We start from the raw sequence: 9,284 nt of genomic DNA on the forward strand, positions 1-9,284 counted from the left end.
TCAAGGAGCATTGTCCACAACTGTATCAGTTTTATCACCAGGGATAAATAGAGGAAGCTGCTATCATCATGGTCATGCAACCCTGTGTGTTTCTTTACCCTGCCGTCCGATTTCAACAAAATGTTCTCCAACTGAAACACCACAAATCAAAACTTTCGGATCGACTCTGATTCAAAACAGCAACTCTGTGACTGCTATGCTACGCTTGGAAAGAGACTAATACACCATATTGGCAGCGACAAGGTTTCCTATTGCTATCCACTGCCAAATCATTCCTTAAATGGAGTCAAGTAGATCCTGAGCGGTTTCTTTCCTTTCGTGACCCGCTTCACACAAAGAGAAAGAAAAACGGTGAGCGCTTAGAGAGATGTTTGGCCTCACTATACATACCCAAGCAAGGATGTCTAACGCTTACAGCGATCGCAATCAATTCTTCCAACACCTCCTCCAAATTGCGCAATGGCTACAAACAAATGCTGAAGAGTAATAAGTGAGCATATCATCACACGTTATGATTGAAAATGTCTTACAGTGATGGGAAAGGTTACCCATTGAGTTGGCCCATCACACGGTGAATTCAGGGGGTCATCATGTACCTGTCATAGGATTGTGAAAATAATCTTACAAACATTGTTGTGTCTCTATGGATCATAACAAAAATGGAAGGTACAAGGAGCAAAAACCAACATGATAGCAGCTTCATCGACCTACCTCCATGAAAATACCATCAACACCAACTGCAACAGCAGTCCTTGCGATGCATGGTATGAGTTCTCGTAAGCCCCCACTTGCAACCCCACCACCATCAAGCTTACAAAACAGAATCAATGCCCGGTCGAGCAAAATTAAAATCCTCAAGAGACAGTTAGTTTGGAAGAGGTTTAATTAATCAAGAATTTGGTCAACTGCCACAACTTTCCATGTAAACTATTGGCAACATTTAAACATCATGATGTTATTCACAAATCGACATGACTCTGTCAAAGGGAAAAAAAAAAGGAAGACAAGAACAATTTGCGTAAGGTTGAGCAAAAATGTCGGCGAGGACAATTACCCTAAACCAAGAGAAGCATATTGGAAATAGGTGAGTATACCTTTTCCCCAGCTGGTTGTTGTAGAGCATGTGTTACATCAGCTACCTGAAAATGCATACCTCTCTATCACTGATCTATGTCATCGTTCATCGTACATTTATAGTTACCACATAACATGATATTTGAGCATACACGATCAAGAATTCAATGTACAATTCAACTATTGAAAGGGCGATCATCTGGTTCATGTCTAAATAACCCAAATCCATTATCGAGTAATAACAACAGAAAATAGCACAAAAGCTAGACTACATCTGCCATATTAAGGCAAATGTGCCCCTAGAGGGAAAAAAAGCTCGATGCTTAATCACTTAATTGACACTAAAAAACAACTACCTCCATTATATGATAGAGCTCAAATGTTGCAAAATAGGTTAATGCCATCTTTTGCAAATATCACGCCATTATGAATACTGGACATCCGGATATACCCAATGTCACCAATGATAACCTTTTTTTTATTGTGGCCGAACACCAATGATAACCTAAGCAGAGCTTTTCATGAATAGAACCAACCTGAATATGTGATTGTGCAATTGTGGACAAAAGCAAGGTGATAATACTTACAACTGGGCAATTTGCTTCCCTCAGCCACTCAAAGTTTCTTGGATCAACAATTAGATCATCTGTGTGTGCAATGAAGACAAAACAAGATACTGCCAAATCAGTTATCTGCTAACATAAGTTGCATGTTGCAGGAAGACTAATGCCTGATTCTCCTTTAACCTGAATAAGGAAAGCGGGCAAATGGTTGTATTGCTCACTTGGTTTTAGGGCAGCTGCACTACATGGTGCCCCAACATGACTATTAGTATGTACTGCTATTAGTAAATTCAAACAAGCTAAAATGCTAAATGGCTAGGGACACAGAGACATTTGAAGAGCTAGTTAGCCCTCAGATGTCACTTTTCATGTTTTTTTTCTTCACAACAATCATTATTCCCCATGCCACATCATATCCGAGTGTCCAGAAAGAGCAGGATACCCTAGTCAGTACAATATGTTTCCTGATAATTACATAGCATATAATGTAATATGATATTATGTGTTTTCTCTTATTTATTTACTTCTGAAGCAGGCAGTACAAAAAAAAGGCCAAAAGATGACTTAACTGTAGCCAAACATGGTGCCTCGCTCACAGACCATCACATTTTGATTTCCAGCAAGTCTAATTTTCTCCGCAGAGTTGGCCATAACCTGTTAAGTAGCACACACATGTTTCTAATGTTGGATTAATAAAGAGTAGAATAAAAGGTCCAAACAAGCGCAATTAGCTTCAACTTTGCCTGACCATTCAATCTCATAGAGAAAGAAATCACATGATGTGAAACTTCCCTACACAAAGGACATTATTGAACAAACTAAGCATGAGTTTTTTAGGCTAACGCTAAAACAGACAATGGCACCAGCAATAACGCAGATAGTGGCAACAATAGTGCTCCTATTTTGATTCGTATGAAGCGCCCATGAAACATGAGATTGTATCTTTCTAATGTTTGACCAATATATAGTCAAACAATATAAAGGTTTAGTAAATATGCCCCGTGTTTAAATGTGCTTTCCACGCTGTCATAATTTTCTTGATAGGTACAAACAATATATTGGAAAAGAAATTTATGGTTAAAGTTTAATTTTGTCAAGGTGCCAACTCAAACGCATCTTATAAGAATCAAAAGATGGAGTACTACATTCCAGATTTGGGAAGACTGCCAAATAGAAATGCAACTTACAGACGGAGCACAGAATTGCCCTTCCTTGATGTTGATAATCTTCCCAGTCTTAGCCACAGCCACTAGAAGGTCAGTCTGTTGCCACAGATACTTATATTAGGCATGTTGAATGAGATATTAGAATAGACTAGCAAAAAGACCCGTGCGTTGCAACGGGAGAGACGATTGTATCTGCAAAATGCATTTGCAGTCAAGCTGAATTTAATCTTTACCGAGATATGTGGGAACAAAGATTGCATATCTTTAATATGAACTAAAATTCTAAGTGAGTGACAAAAATAGGTTGAAAAATCAAGAGTTACACTAATAGAACTTTAAGAAAATAAACTCAAATCTGCAGTAGAGAAGTGCACTCGGGCAGTAACTTTTTCTCTTGAGGATTGCAATAAACATAGAACTTTTTTATATTTGATAGTACAAACGGAAAACTTCATATTTTGTGGTGGCAAGGTTGCATGATTTTTTTTCCGGATAAATCATGGTTCGCGAGTTCAGCTACGGAAATAAAGAAATTCTTTTCTGACTTGAGATGACTTTTAGTTGAAGTGCGGCACATAGAAAACATGCCCTGACACCATGGGTGTAGTAACTGGTAAAGAAAACTTTGTACATGAGCTCCCACATTAAAAGGCCAAGGGTACATCTAGTCGAGCACGTGAAGCATCTCATGAAGCAAGGGAGGCGTTTCATTGTCAACAAAATCTCCCGGGAAATGAACCAAGCGAGCGATCTGCTTGCTCGTTTTGGTCGTCTAGAGGAACGGACAACAGTTTGGTTAGGATCAGGGCCTGATGAAATATTAGACCTCATCCTACGGGATTGTAATGTGACTATTATTTAATCAATACAATCCCTTTTCCCCGCAAAAGAAAAGGCCAAGGGTACATAATGACTGACAAAAAGGGAACGTGTTTACCTCATATAGAGGTCTTGTACTCCTTGTGGTTTCTCTTAATTTCTAAAACTAAATTAAAATTAAAAAGGGGTGACGACTGGATTCAAACCCGCACCTCCTGGGTAGATGTGTGGCGCTCTAGCCACCACGCTACAACATCTTTACTGATGTTAAGGGAGGTTCGCTAGCTGATAAACCAAATTTAGCGCAGCGACCTGCGATGAAAAAAACGAAACGTTTTTTCTGACTTATAGGTGGCATACTCGGTAATTTGTAGCAACTTTGGAGGTAAATTATATGACGTACGGGCAGAAGCAATAGCCCTTTTATTATTAGGGTAAGATTCATGCTTGATCTAGTACCTGGCGACAGAGGAAAGCTGGAATCTGTATAATATCAGCAACTCTTCCAACAGCTTCACACTGATTTAGTGAATTATATAGTTAGAAAGCATCTTTGGCTTACACTTGAGAGCAAAGGACACACAAAGGGCACAATAACGCATGTAGCAGTACAAATTCAACACAAAAATCCTAGCAATATATTCAAACAAAGATATTTTAGATTCAGACATGTCATATTCAAATGTCACTTCTTCTTCGATACAACCCCCCTAAACACATCAACGGTGGAGATCTGTTTATACCTCTTCATAATAAAAGGTAAGATGGTTTTTTTTTTGTTTTTTCTAGTTAATGATGAATTTTTTTTCGTATACGACACCCAACCCCCGCCGGACTGGGCCGGGCCCAATGGTGATGGCTGTAGTAAGCGTGCCCCTTCACAGGATGTAAAAATTGAAAAGAAAAACAAATCAAGTGGAGATACCGCAGACCTCTTGCAACAAGCCTGAGTGGCTCACCAGTTGACCCAACTAATGACTGTGTAAAGAAATGACGTCAACTCTTAGAAACTAACACCAAGGAGCGCGCCTCTTCGCGGGCTGTGAAAAATCACAAAAAAACTAGCTAGGAATCTAACCACACATCTCTTGCAACAACCGTGAGTGGCATACCAGTTAAGCTGACTAATGTTTCTGCAAAACGAGGAGTGCACATACTTAAGAACTAACACTAATACATAATTTAGGTACCTTTTAAAAAAAATTCAAACATTTGTTGGAAATTCTGAATAAAATTTTACAAATCAAATAATGTTTTAAAATCCGACAGTTTTCGAAAATTTCAGTTTTTTTATAAGCATGACATATTTCGAAAATTTGAACAACATTTTTTAAAAGCATGAACATTTCAAAAAAAGATATATGTTAGTTCAAAATATTAAGTATATTCTTTTGAACAACATTTTCAATAATTTTAAAGAGATATGAGGAGCGTGCAAACTTAAGAAGTAACTTTCTGAACAATTTTATGAACACAACTTGACTTGCTTTCTTTGTGGCTTATTATGTGGCAAATGTAACTTCGTGAAGTTTTAGGCCGGTTTTTCATGTTTTTTAAAACGGGCTTTATTCTGGTTTGTTTTCCTTTTTTATTTTATTTTTCCTTTGTTTTCGTTCCTGTTATTTCAAATGTGTGAAACTTTTAAAATAGAAAAAAAATCATGAATTTGTTCTCAAATTGTTTAATCCTTTTCAATTTCTCGAGCTTATTTTTCAACTTTTTGCTGGACTTTTTTGGAAAATTTTAAACATGAATATTTTTTCAGCATTGATGAACTTATTTCAAATCCACAATAGCTTAGCTGGTTTAGCTCTCACGTGGGGAACAAAGCATGCATTGGGCCATTTGTATCCTGCATGGTTGGACACACGCGTGCGATTGAGCATTTGGTGTTGAGTGACACGCGAGAGGGGGCCTCGTACTGGATGCCTAGATTTCAGTTTTTTCTTTCAGTTATACGGTTTAATACCTAACCTGATTTGAATTCGGTTATTAAAAAGAAACAAAAATGTTTGTTGGGCATTCTTGAAATGAACCCAACATTTGCAAGTAGGTGGGCATGCCCATGGTATGCATCCATGCCAGGTTTGAATGATTTCTGACACCGTATGCAAGTCGCGACACCTCCGGCCATTTATCGGCATTTTTTGACCGAGAAAACTCTAGAAAAGGCAAACTTGTCGAAACCCAGGCAACTCGGACCGGTGCCTTGAATTAGTCATAAAAGGCCATGAAAAAACCAGGGCCAATTAAAGGATGTTGAGAAGCAACGTGCTCTCAGACGGACCTTTCTGGCCTACCCGAACACTCTCCGTTGAACATGATCTATTTGGACATTCTTGAAATGATCCTAATTTTCCATGCAGGTGGGCATGCCCAAGGTAGGCATACATGCCAGGTTTGAACAATTTCCGACACCGTATTCAGGTTGCGACACGTCCAATCATTTACCGATCTTTTTTGACAAAGAAAACACCAGAAAATGCAAAACTTTTCGAAAACCCAAGAAACTTGGCATGGTGCCTTCAATTGGTCATACAAGCCATGAAGAAAATTGGGGCCATTTCAGGATGTTCAGGAAAACGTGCTCATGGCCTATCCAGACACCCGCCATTAAGCATTGTGTTTTTTGGGACATTCTTGTAACGATCCCAACTTTTGCTAGCACGTGGGCATGCCCATGGTTTCCATCCATGCTAGGTTCGAAGGGAAAAAGTACTTAAAAATCATAATTAAAAATAGTTACTTAAAATTGTCATATTGGTGAATTATTTTCTGTTTTTGCGAGTGTCAATGGGCCAGCCCAGTCGGCCGGTCTCCTGTGTGTGTTGCCATCTATTTGACGCTACTCCCGAACCATATGGAATTTCCTAATTGACACTCGTCGCATGACGTTGTTAACCAAATGGATAGAATGAGCGAAGCAAATAACTTATGGTCTCGCCTATTGAGCATCCTTAGTGACCACTGAACCTTCAATATTTCAAATATTTTTAAAACCAATTTTCTAAATTTCAAAATATTCATATTTATTAGTCAATGTTCAAAAAATTAAGAAATTGTTCATAACTTTAAAAAAAATTGTACATGTCTTCAAATTATGTTTGTCATTTCTCGAAAAAATCAAGAATTTCAGAAAAAGTTCGTGTTTTCCAAACATTGTTCAAAATGTGTTTATTCAAAAATTTCACAACTGTTAGATAAATGATTTGGATTCCAAAAAATGTTCATCTATTATAATTTGTTTGGAATTCAATCAATGTTCCCGTTTTCATATTCTTTTCAAAAATTTCAAAAAATGATGGTCTTATGCTTCTGTTACAAAAATGTTTGTTGTTTTTCCATTTCTTTTCTGGAGTTGCAAGAAACGTTCACGTTCCAACAGTTGTTTGTGTTTCCATAGAAATTTGGAATTATAAAAATGTTCGCGTTTCAAAGCTGTTCATGGTTTAAAAAAATGTTGTAAGAAAAAGTGATGGTACCTGTGGTACAGTAACATTTCATAGGAAGGAAACATAATTAATGGACTCAGCTAAGTATGCAGAAATATTAAGCGAGCGACACAGAAGAATTTGGTAACAAAACAGATGAGAATTTCCTTGCATATACAGGATTAATAGAATTAAATGCATACCTGGCAGCTTTCATGCACGTCGGTGACCACTGGAAGGCCGTATCACCTTTTCAAGGATCTGATATAGCGAGGTGAAAAGGTTAGATACGGAAGAGACAAAAGGTGTAACATTATTTCGTCGCACGGACCTTTAGGCATTGTTCCAGACCAGGACCGTGGAAGGATTTCGACGATGTGCGGTTTGCTTTATCAAAGCTTGACTATGATTTGAACACAAGAGGCACCCCAAGTCTGGCATGGAGAGAAAAGGAAACAGGTTTAGTTTGGCTGGCCCAAGAATAAAGAGAAGTATGGTGATTGGTTGTTTATTACCTGGTTGTGATGGCTTTGATGTGTTTGGCCATCTTCATGACGTGTTGCTCTGATTCAATCACATTGAGCAGCCTGGGGGTCAATTCTCGCATACATATATACACGACGTCTTGAGATGTGATCGCAGTGCTGGTATCCAGCATCCAACAACAAGATAAGCAACACGCACGCCACCGACGAGGCGTCCATTCTCCCCCCTCCTCCTCCCTGCAGATCTGCAGTGGTTTCTGCTCGGCGAGGATCCGCAAGCTGACTGTGCAAATAAACACAAAGCTAAAAGGAAAAGTTCAGAGGTAAAAAAGACAAGTTGGTGCAATGTGATAATTTTCCTGCTCTTTATAAAAAAGTGTGTGAATCAGGAAAAATGGAACGGGACATATTTGAAGGTTTAAATTCAAGCTCATTTGAATTTAAATTCAAATGGGTTTGAACTGGGGCTAGGTGTGGAGAGTGTCGAAAAAACATGATTTTTTTTGGAGGAGCATAGGAAAATCATCAAAAAAATTGGGCAGAGTTTAGAGAACGGACTTGAAGTAGAAAAATGCATGATATTTTTCAAAGATGCAAAAGGATAATCGAAAACCAAAATGCTTGATAAGATTGGCAACTCAAATGCTTGGTAAAATAATTTTAGGTGAATTATAGAAGTTTTAAAATAAAATAATAATTTAATCCATAAATTATCCAACCAAAATTACAATACAATCCAAAATATAATGCGAAAGGCTAGGGTTTTAGGCTGGGGTTGTTACAAGACCTGATGCCTATGCCCAATGGAGCAAACACCGGGTCCGACCACCAACGCAAGGGGCGGTGCACACAGGGCGAGGGCAGTGGGTGGCGGACGCGGTTGATGTTTACTATACAACTTTCTTCTTGTAGGGCCTCCAAGTGCAGAGGTTTGTAGGACAGTAGCAAATTTCCCTCAAGTGGATGACCTAAGGTTTATCAATCCGTAGGAGGCGTAGGATGAAGATGGTCTCTCTCAAGCAACCCTGCAACCAAATAACAAAGAGCCTCTTGTGTCCCCAACACACCCAATACAATGGTAAATTGTATAGGTGCACTAGTTCGGCGAAGAGATGGTGATACAAGTGCAATATGGATGGTAGATATATGTTTTTGTAATCTGAAAATATAAAAACAGCAAGGTAACTAATGATAAAAGTGAGCACAAACGGTATAGGTGCCCAGTGGATGACCTGGCTGTATGTTCAAAACATTAAGGCTACCTTTCTGATACATCAAATAAGGCATACAATTCTCTGAGCTTATCTGTTGAAAAACATAGTAATAACTTCATAGTTAGCAATGATGTACTAGTTTTAGAAGTATGCAAAAGATGCACGGATATCGTAATAGTAAAAAATCTTACCAGGGTATCTCCATGGTAGTTACCGTAGTTGAACACATGCACTAGTGGCACGTATTGACCATAATGTTGAGGAGTTTGATTGTAGATATTGTAATTCTCAATGTCAGTACAAAATCCGACCAGATGATTTTTCTCCTTGTAAGTTGTTAATTCGGAACTATCGGTGTAGTGGGTTTTGTCTACCATCTCCCGCACATTCTTTGAACAATGAAAATAAGCTGTCAACTATTTTTAAATAAACAATATAAATTAGCTAATAACTATGTTTGAGAAACTCACATAGCGGTAGAATTTGAGGCGTATCAACAAGGACCCAAATGTCCATATTGTCTTGCTTGATT

The 9,284-nt window shown here is 38.3% G+C and overlaps 1 pseudogene; it reads right to left on the bottom strand.

Annotated features, from left to right (window-relative positions):
* Positions 1-254: 254 nt before the first annotated feature.
* LOC125534698 lies at positions 255-7,660 on the bottom strand (annotated as a pseudogene).
* Between the last annotated feature and the right edge of the window lie 1,624 nt (positions 7,661-9,284).

The sequence above is a fragment of the Triticum urartu genome, chromosome 2, assembly GCF_003073215.2.
Source record: "Triticum urartu cultivar G1812 chromosome 2, Tu2.1, whole genome shotgun sequence".
NCBI lineage: Eukaryota > Viridiplantae > Streptophyta > Magnoliopsida > Poales > Poaceae > Triticum > Triticum urartu.